Genomic DNA, 11611 nt, shown 5'->3' with positions numbered 1-11611 from the left:
TTTGTGGGTTTGTTGGTATGGAGATTGTGGGTTTGGGGTTTGCACGTTTGTGGATATAGGGTCTGTGGGTTTAGAGCTTCTTGGTTTAAAGTTTGTGGCTTTGTGTGTTTGGGGGTTGTGTATTTAGAGTTTGTGAGTTTGGAGCTTGTGGATTCAAGGTTTGTGGGTTTGGAGCTTTTTCGTTTGGGGTTTGTGGGTTTGTTGATATGGAACTTGTGGTTTTGGGATTTAAGATTTGTGGGTTCTTAATTTGGGGTTTGCACGTTTAGGGACGAAATTTATGCAGAAATGCAAGATTTTCAAAATTGTTTTGAATTTTATTGCGATTCCTAATGTGTTGACTCATTTCTGCGAATGAATTCGTGTTCAGCGACCCCGAAAACATAAAGTATACCTATTAAAATCCCCGTAAACTCCAAAACGCATTTTGTGCTCCTGTGTTACTATTCTTTAACCAAAAAAGTAATTTTTCAACACAATAGTTAAAATACTAGGAAAATTAATGTTTAAAAACAACAAAAAAGTTTTAAACAGAATATTTGTTTTCATCCAAAAAAGTTCTTTTACACAAGAATAGAAGAATGATGTTTTCTGTAAAAATAATTAATTTTGAAACAATAAAATAAAATCCCAACAAAATAATTCAATTTAAAATACAAAAGACGCATTTTCTACCAGAAAAACACAGTTTCAATAAAATATATAAATTTTTAACTAAAAAGATCAATTAACAAAAAAAATGATAGCTTAATTTTCAGTTAGAGAACTAAATTTTAAACTAAAAGAAAAAACGAGTTTTAAACGAAATTAATTAGTTTTCTAATAATAACATGAATTTTCAAGCAAAAATCAAATAGTTCCATCTTCAGTAAAAAGAAATTTATTTTCAACTCCAAAAAAACAGGTTTTAACCAATGAAATTAATTTTTAAACACAATGATGAATTGTCTAACGACAACAAAATTTCAATTACATTTTTTTTTGTCAAAAAAATGGATTCTTCATAGAAAATATAACAGACTTTCTACAAAACAGATACTTTTTTGACAAAAAAGATAACAGTTTTATTAAAAAAGGACAATTATTAACTATGAATGGAAAAGTAAAAGTGAATTTCCAAATAAAATGATGAATCTTCAACTAAAAACGTTAATTTTTAACTTAGTAGATAAATTTTTAACTAAAAAGATAAATTTTATACGAAAAATTAAATAGGAAAAAATAAATTTTAATCAAATTAAAGTCAATTTTCAATGAATTAGTATAGTTCTAAAAAAAGAAGATTACATTTATATTAAAAAAATTAATTTTCGACAAAAAGTGGAAGAGTTACATTTCCATTTAAAAAAATTAAGTCTAAACAAGAACAAAACTATTTTTACCCAAAAAATTCAAATTCCAAACCATAATGTGGATTTTCAACCGAATATTTAAACAATAAAATACAGGAATTTTGCACTAAATAATTAAATTTTCACCTTAACATTTTGAATTTTGAACCAAACATGGCCGCGTTGAACTTTCAGTAAAAACAATTAATTTTAAACTAAATAATTAAATTTTGAAACAAACGTTTTTTGAATTGAACGTTTTTTTCACAACACGAGTAGAAATAAAGTACAATTTTTGACCTTTATACGTTGAAATTGTTTGAGTTATCGAATTAAAAAGTCACTAGAACCACACTCGCTGGTGGCGCCTTCTGAAGTAGTAGTGGCCTTCATTGGTCAGCCATATACTTATATGAGTCAGATATCCTGACAAGAAAATTGTTTAAAAAATAAAAAATTATCTTGAATTTTCAGAATTATTAAATTCCCATAATGCTTAAAATTTTATAAAATAATCAAATTTTTAAGGTTATCGAAATTTCTTGAATGTCAAAAAATGTAAAAGATCAAAATTTCAAGGATTTCCAAAATGTTCCAAATTTATAAAATTACCATAATCTCCAAACTGTCTGATATATATCCAATTTTCTGAATTTTGAAAATTTCAAAAACTATTTTTTACCCAAAAAATTCAAATTCCAAAACATTATGTGGATTTTCAACCGAATATTTAAACAATAAAATACAGGAATTTTGCGCTAAATAATTAAATTTTCACCTTAATATTTTGAATTTTGAACGAAACATGGCCGCGTTGAACTTTCAGTAAAAACAATTAATTTTAAACTAAATAATTAAATTTTGAAACAAACGTTTTTTGAATAAAATTATCAATCATCATTCAAATAAATTTTTTTAACAAATTAGTTCCCCTTTCAAGTAAGCAGTTAGATTTTTAAACAAAAGAGATTAATTCTAAACGAGAAACGTATTTTATGTGTTCAATCAAAAAGGATTTTAATTGTATAAAAAAAGAATAGTTTAAAAAATCTAAAAAAGATGATTTAAAAATTTTTAATTAAGAGAATTATAAGAAAATATAAATAAATAATAAATATAAGACACTTATGCCAGACAAATTTATAATCCAGGAAATAAAAAATAGTAAAATCACGGAATGGAAATACCCAATTAAGAAAGTAGATAGAGCTATTTACTGAAGAGGATTCCGAATAAATGAGACGAGTTCATCAGTCTTTAATTATCTCCTAAACGTACTTTGAGAAATCGATGAAAGCTGCTATCACTTTCAAACCAGTACAACTGCAATCCTGTAAAAACACATTTATCTGCGTTGAAGCTTCGTTTTGAAGCTTTTCAAAGCTTTTCAATGATCTTCAAACGTTTTTAAAGGAACTCGTTACGACGGACAGACTCTTTTTCAAAAATACAGGATTTTTCAGCTAAATAGTTGAATTTTTAATCAAGAAGATGAATTTTCTAATAATTATAAACTAAGAAAAAATTATTTAACAAAATTATAAATGATTTTTTTAATAAAATGTAAAACTTTTGAATCAAATAGTTTAATTTAACAAAAAATTAATTTTCGACTCAAAAACTAAATTTTAGCACAATAAATCAATTTTCAGATAAGACAGACAAATTTTCAGCTAAAAAATTTATTTTCAACGTAAGACACAAGTTTTTAAGAAAATAAGTCGTTGTCTTAACTGGACATATTTAACTATAAAATTAATAATTTTTAAACAGAAAAATGAATTTTTAATAAAGTAGTTCAACTTTCAATCACGTATTATAATTTTCGGCTAAAAATGTTAAGAAACTCAACTACTTAGTTGAAAGTTGAAATAGTTGTTGAAAATTCATTTTTTTTGTTATTATAAATCCATCATTTAAGTTTGGAATTTAGATTTCCGGCTATAAAATTGAATAGTTTTGTAGAAAATATAATTTTTTCTTTTTTTAAATTAAAAAATTGATTGAAATTTAAATACTTGGTTAAAAAAATAACTTTTTTCTAAGCAAATAAATATTTACAAGATATATTAACTATTTTCGTAGAAAATTAACTCTTCTTTCTTTAAATTATATTTTCAGTTTGGTGAAAATTAAACTTTCCAATTAAAGGTTCATTTTTTGTTTCTTTTGGAGTGAAAATAATTCTTTAATTTTAAATTAAATTAAATTATTATTAAAATTAAATCAAATTATTTTAATTTAAATTTATTAACTAACATTTTTTTTGCCTAATTTTATTAGCTAAAAATTCATCTTTTGGCGAAGAAACCATCTTTCAACTGTATTGAAAAAATTATTTCTTTTTTCTTAAAAAACTAATGATTTGAGTTGAATTTCAATATTTTTGGCCGAAGATTGAACTACCTGAAAAAATCATATTTGATTGAAAATTCAACTACTTGGTTAAATCAATTTGTAAACTTTTTTATAAAATTCACTTCTTTTGTTGAAACTTGAACTTTTTTGCAGATTTTTTTTTAATCAAAAATTTGTCCGTTTATATTAAAATTTAAATATTTCATTTGTGGATTTATACTTTATGAGTTAAAAATTTACCTATTTGGTGGAAAATTCGTTTTTTCAAATGAAAAATTAATATTTGACTGCAGAAAAGTAATATTTCTTGTAAGAAAATAAAATTTTTTGTTAAAAACTTAACTGTACAACAAAAAAATTCGTCTATTTGGATAAAAAAATGAACTATTTTACAAGAAATAGTCTTTTAAAAAATTTTCTTTTTCTATGGAAAATTCAACTATTGACCCTATAGTTCAACTGCTTTTTTATAAATTCGTCTTTTTGGTAGAAAATGAATTTTTGTTTTAATTAATACAGTGTTTCGTTGAAAATTCGTTTGCTTTAATGGAAAATTTGTCTTTCAAACTAAAAAAGTGATCTTTCTTGTTTGAAAATAAACTTTTGTGTAAAAGCTTAACCATTTTTTTAAAAAACTCTTCTTTTTGGGTACAAAATTTTAATATTTTATTGAAAGCTTAAATATATTGTAGTAAATTTATCTTTTCGGTAAAAAAATTAACTGTTTAATTAAAAATTAATTTTCTTCTAAATAAAAAATTCATTTTTTACGATATAAAAGTGGTGTTTCTTGTTTAAAAATAAGATTTTCAATTGTAAATTAAAAGGTCTTTTTAAAAATTCGTCTTTTAGGTGAAAATTAATTTTTTTGGTCGAAAATTCTACTGCTTCGTTAAGAATTTGTTTGTTCAAATGGAAAATGCATTCTTTATAGTAGACAAGTCTTGTTCTTGGTTAAAAAATTTTATTTTTTTTTTTAATTCAACTTTCTTTGAAAAAATTTGTCTTTTTGCACGAAAGTTTAAAAACTTGCTGAAACGTTAACTTTTTTGCTCGAAAATTCAAATTATTTGTAATAAATTTCTTTTCTTAAAAGAAAAATTTATTTCCATTGCAGAAAAGCCATTCTTCTGGTACGAAAATAAATTATATCGTTGAAAATTCAATTGCTCTGGAAAAAATTATCATTTTTTTCTAAAAAACTTAAATATTTGGTTAAAATTTTAAGGGGTTTGTTAAAAATTGTCCCTTTGATGAAAAATTACCCTTTTAGGTTGAAAATTTTTCTCGGGTAGAAAATTTTGAATTTTTATTAAAAATCGCTGTCAACTACTACTCCTACTATTGTTATCACGCTTCAATTACCATAAAAAAAGCATCAGTTTCCTCATGAATAGAAAAAAGTTGACACTCCACATTTCTGGACACAAAAAGCAAAACAAAAGGAAAAGTTTCGTTCTCTTTCTAAATTTTAAAACGTATGACAATACAACGAGAGGCTGCTTCTATCTTTCTGCAGAGAAAATTCCTAACTTGCGATTTTTCATCTCTAGATGTTTGACGATTATGCACATAAATCAAGGCCGTTACGGGAACAATGCTAGGATTTCTGCAGAGCCTGATTTTTCCTTCTTTCTTACGAGAATTCGTTTAAACTAACTTGCGAATTATTACCTATGGTATAGGTTTGTTCATTTCTCTTCGATTTTCTGATAAGAAATTTATGAATTTTAATATACCAGAGCCTCCTTTAAGGAGAATTCATAACTAGACGAATTAATCAATCAATTAATTAATCTTTTTGATGCTTGATGAGTAGTTGAAAAAAAATTTAAGATCATCTAGATGGTTATCACGAGTGGTACTAAAAATCACTGTGGATTTAAAACGGTATAACTTTACCAAAAAAATTTCAAAAGAAAAACAGTGGAAATTTTATAAAATTCAAATTGCGACAGGACCTAGGGTAGTTGCAGAAAAAATCTAAAGTTTATACTTTACAATCTCTACATTTTTATCTTTAATTCGAGCCGATGAAACTTGAAAAATACAGATTGGTTCTCGAAATTTCATATAAAATGTCCTGGCATATCTGCGTCTAATTTGGCCGACCGCGATCCGGCGCAGAGATGCTTGGAAATTTCTTTACATAACGTCGGAAAAAATCGTCTTCTTGGCTAGAGAATTTAACTACATTATTAAAATTGCAACTACTTTTTTAATAATTGTTTTTTTTTGTTGTTGTAAAAAATTAACTTTTTCGGCCAAAATTGTTTTGTTTTTTTTAAGTGAAAAATTCACCTTTTTTCATATAAAAGCGATTTTTGTGGTTTTAAAATACAAGTTTTCATTAAAAATTTGAATGCCTTAAAAAACTTCGTCTGTTCGGCTAAAAAATTTTAATATTTGGTTGAAGTTCAACAATTAAATTAAAAATTCCTATTTTGGGTATCGAATAAACTTGTTGGCTTAGAGGATCAACTATTTCATTAACTGTTCGATGTCTATATGGAGAATTCATATTCAATTGCAGAAAACTAATCTTTTCTGTTTAAGAATAAACTATTTTGTTAAAAAATTGACTGTCTTCTAAAAAATTCATCTCATTGATAAAAACTTAAAATTTTAAAACAAAAATATAACTGTTTTTTTAAGTCTCTTTTCAGAATGGAATATTTATATTGCATGTTTAACTATTGGATTAAAAGTTCAATTTTTTCTTTGAAATTTCGATCTTTCGGTAAAAAATTAACTTTTTAGTGTAAAAATTCAACAACTTCGTTAAAAAATCGTTATATATTTTAATAGAAAATTCATCCTTTATTGAAGAAAAATAATCTTTCTTCTTTAAAACAAGGGTAGTTGTATATAAAATCTGAAGTTTATATTCCGCTATTTCTAAACTTTTATCTTTAATTTGAGCCCATAAAACTTAGTAAATATTTATTGGTTCTCGAAATATGATTAAAAATGTCCAAGCATATCTGCGTCAAGTTTGCCGACGAAAACTCGACGCAAAGACGCTTGCAAATTTTTTGTCATAACATCGGAATCCATAAATATTTTTATAATTTAATTTTCTTAATTCAAAAATTAGATTAAAAAAATCTTTGCAGTAAATTTTAAATTTTTTAAGAAGTTTCATAAATCACAACACGAGTGGAAATAAAGTACAATTTTTGACCTTTATACGTTGAAATTGTTTGAGTTATCGAATTAAAAAATCACTAGAACCACACTCGCTGGTGGCGCCTTCTGAAGTAGTAGTGGCTTTCATTCGTCAGCCATGTACTTATATAATTCAGATATCCTGACAAGAAAATTGTTTAAAAAATAAAAAATTATCTTGAATTTTCAGAATTATTAAATTCCCATAATGCTTAAAATTTTCAATTTTATAAAATAATCAATTTTTTAAGGTTATCGAAATTTCTTGAATGTGAAAAAAATATAAAAGATCAAAATTTCAAGGATTTCCAAAATGTTCCAAATTTATAAAATTACCAGAATCTCCAAACTGTCTGATATATCTTCAATTTTCTGAATTTCGAAAATTGCAAGAAAATTAAAATACTTCTTATTATCTGAATTTTCGTATATCTTCCAAATTCCCGAATTTTTTTAATTTACTAAAATTTTCACAACTTCTAATAATTTATTTATTATTTATTTTGTATTTTATAAACTGGGAACATTATCGAAAGTCTGGTAATTTAAACATCTTGGAACATTTAAAAAATTACAGCAATTTTAGAAATTTGAATAATTTTAGGAATTTTTAAATTATCAGGAAATTAATCAATATCAGCAATTTTAATTAATTTACAAAATGCTGAGCATCAGAAAAATTGCACAAAAACAAATCACGATTTCTGGCTTAGCATATTCTGTTGAAGAGCATACTTGACCAAATAAGATCACTACTATTTTTTCTAATCTTCATAGATTGTTTGAAGTGTTTTAAATTTCTAAAACTATTCGAATTTCTAAAAAAAAATTCAAATTCATAAGATCATCATAATTTCTAAAATTATCAAAACTTCTAAAATTATCAAAATTTCTCAAATTTCTGAAATTTTTTTAATTGTTAGATATTTAAAAAAATATTCATATTGTCAAAATTTGTTAAATTTTCTACATGTCTAAAAATATCCAAATTTCTAAAATTATCAAGATTTTAAAAAAATTTAAAAACTTCTACTGTTCTAACCATTTTTTAAATTCGCAAATTTGGTTTTACTTTATTTTATAAACTGAAAACATTATTGGAAATCTGGTAATTTAAACATCTTTGAACATTTCAAAAATTATGCCAATTTTAGGAATTTGAATAATTTTAGGAATTTTAAAATTATCAAGGCCGTTTAGCAAACAATTCCAGGATTTCTGCACAGTCTGATTATTTGTTCATCTTCAATCTAAAGTTGTGGAAACCATCTTTTTTATTATTTATGATTAGTTTTAAAAAATATACAATCGTCTAGACGGGTGGCATGGGCGGCAATAAAAATGAGTACAGACTTTAAACCGGTATTAATTGATCAAAAAATATCAGAATTAAAAAAAAATAGTAGAAAGTTTAGGAAATTTTGCGTTAAATTACTCCCAACAGAGATATTTCGGAACGTTTGAAGAGAAGCTGCGTTACGAGTTCTTTTTTTTTATGTAAAAATTCATCAAAGTTGTGGAAACCATATATTTTACAAGAAGCATCTTTTTCATTATTTATGGGTAGTTTAAAAGATAAATATAAATTCATCTGTTTCAAATTCTGTACATTAAACAATTTTTAAAATTTTCTAGGATGTTCATAATTTCAAAGAATATAAAAATATTTAAAAATTATGGATTTTATAAAATTTTCATATTTTCTAAAATTTCCCAAATTTCATAAAATATATCTATTGGTCAGAATTCCTAAAATATCTTAATTGTTCAGAATTTCTAAATGATCAGAATTGCTCAATATTTCTTAAATGTTCAACAGATTCAAGCTTATTAAAATTTCTAATATTACTTAATTTTTTCAAATGTTATAAATTTATAAAAAATTTTGAATTTCTAAAATTATCAAATTTCTAAAATGTGTAGATTGTTAAAAAATGTTCAAGTTTATAAAATGAATCAAATTTCTAAGGTTATCAGAATTTCTTAAATGTTCAACAAAAGTAAAAAGATCAAAATTTCTTGAATTTCAAAAATTATCATAAAAATTTATGAATTTATAAAAATGTTTAAACTGTTTAGAAATTCCAAAGTCATTGAAAATTCTGAAATTATAAAAACCTCTTAAAATATAAAAATTCATGAAATTACCCAAAGTTATAAAATATGAAACAGTTTTAAAATATCTAAACTTTTAAAATATTAAAAAATTACTAAACTTTCCAAAATTATAAAAATTTCTGAGAACTTAAAAAAAATTTTAATTGTTAACAATTTTAAAGATTGTTTATATTGTCAAAATTTATAAAATGTTTTACATTTCTAAAAATATCAAACTTACTAAAATTATCAAGATTTCTCAATATTTAAAAAACTTCTAATATTTCAACCATTTTTTTTAAATTATACATTTTTTAAATTGTTTTACTTCATTCTATCAGCTGAAAACGTTATTGAAATTTTAGTAATTTGAACATTTTAGAAATTTAAATAATTTTAGGGATTTTTAAATTTGCATCAAATTAATAAATATACTAATATTTCTGACTTATCATAATCTGTTTAAGGGCAAATCTGACCAAACAAGGTGACTACTACTTACTTCTAATATAACTAAATTTTTCAGTTGTTTCAAATTTCTAAAATTATTCAAATTTCTAAACTGATCATTATTTTATAAAATTAACCAAATGACTCAAATAGTAAAAATTTCGAATGTTTTAACAAATTTTCATAGTTTCTAAAGTTTTAAGAATATTTAACTTTTGTATATTTTTTTTGTTTTTTGGCAAATTATAGATATTTTAGACATTCTAATAGTTTCAATACTTTTTAACGACGTCAAGAGAACAATGCGAACAATAAATTTTAAAAAATGTTCAAATTTTCTATAATTTCTCAAATGTTTACAATTTCTAAATGTACAAAACCTTTAAACTTCTCAAAATTTGTACTATTACTGAATTTTTTCAAATGTTTCATATTTATAAAATTATCATAATTTCTAAAATGTTTAAAAAATGTGGAATTATGAAAATTGCTCAAATTCATAAAATCTTCAAAATTTTAAAAAATGTAGAATTTTTTAAAATTATCAACATTACTAAAATTATATAAATTTCTAAAATGTCCCACAATTTTTAAATTATCAAAATTTTTTAAATTTCTAAAATGTTTAAAATATATCAAACTTCAAAAATATTAAAACTAATTCAATGATAGAAATTACTAAATTACCGCAATTCCCAAACTGTCTAATATATCGGACATTTTCTGAATTTCAAAAATTATTGTCTAAATTCGATAAAATTATAAAAATTGCAAAGCTGTTAGAAAATTCAAAAATGATCGAGATTTCTAAAATTATAAAAACTTCCCAAATCATAAAAATTTATAAAATTACCGAATTTTGGAAGATATTAAAAAACTTTACACAATCTTAAATATTCAGAAATTTCAAAAATTACTAAATTCGGAAAATTATACAAATTTCTAAAATAATAAAATTTCTAAAAGTTCTAAAATGCTTAAAATGCGTAAAATTGTTCTACATTTATAAAATTATTAAAACTTCTAAAATTATTAAGATTCCTCAAAATTTTAAAAATTTCTTATGTTTTAACCATTTTTTTTAATTAAAATTTTTAAAATTATTTTTACCTTATTTTGTGAGTTGGACAAATGATCGAAATCTTAGAAATTTAAACATTTTTCAATATTTTCGCAATTATGGTAATTTAAAAAATTTGAATAATTTAAAAATTGTCTTGAAATTAATAAATATTAGAAATTTTAATAAGTGTACAATATTTTGAACATTAGAAAAATTGGATAAAAATAAAAAATAACGGCTGACCAAAAAAGGTCACTAGTACTTGAGACGGAGAGGCAGGCTGGCTTTCAATTTCTTCCTGTAACTTTAAACATTATAGAAATTTCATAAATTTTGGTAATTTAATAATTTTGCAGGGTCGTTCAGGGAACAATGCTACGAGGTCTACACAACCTGATTTTTCTTTCTTTCTGATGAAAATTCGTTTAAACTAATTTAGGAATTATTTCCTCTAGTATAGGTTTGTTCAGTTCTCTGATCTTTTTCAACAATTTTCAACCTGAAAATTTTGGAACTCATTTTTTTGCGTAAAGAATTTTTTTTATTATTGATGAGTAGTTAAAACAAAAATTTAAAATCATCTAAAAGCTTTAAACTTACAAAAATGTCTAATTTTACTAATTTTTTTTAAATGTTTCACGTTTTGAAAAGTTTAAAAATGTCTAAATTTTTAAATGATTAAATTATTTGGAATTTCTCAAATATTTTAAGCTAATAAAATTTCCAAAATGTTCAAAAATGTTGAAGTTTATGAAATTAATCAAATTTCTAAGGTTATCGGAATTTCTTAAATGTTCAAAAAATGTAAAAGATCAAAATTTCTAGAATTTCCAAAATGTATTCAATTTTATAAAGTTGTCAAAATTCCTGAGATTAAGAAATTTTTGAGTTTTCAACATCTATAAGATTAATATTTTTTTAGAAATTTTCTGAAATTTCTAAAACGTTTAAAATTTCTAATGTATTAAAAATTTTTTAAATCTAGAAACTTCTTAAATTTACGAAGCTTGTAAAATTACTATAATCCCCCAGCCGTCTAATATATCTTAAATTTTCTGAATTTCAGAAATTATTATCAAAATTTGTAAAATTAGAAAAATTTATTTCTTATCTGTTCAAAATTCAAAGATGATGGACATTTCTA

The sequence above is a fragment of the Belonocnema kinseyi genome, chromosome 10 (genome assembly GCF_010883055.1).
Source record: "Belonocnema kinseyi isolate 2016_QV_RU_SX_M_011 chromosome 10, B_treatae_v1, whole genome shotgun sequence".
NCBI lineage: Eukaryota > Metazoa > Arthropoda > Insecta > Hymenoptera > Cynipidae > Belonocnema > Belonocnema kinseyi.
Note: the sequence above shows the minus strand (reverse complement) of the source record.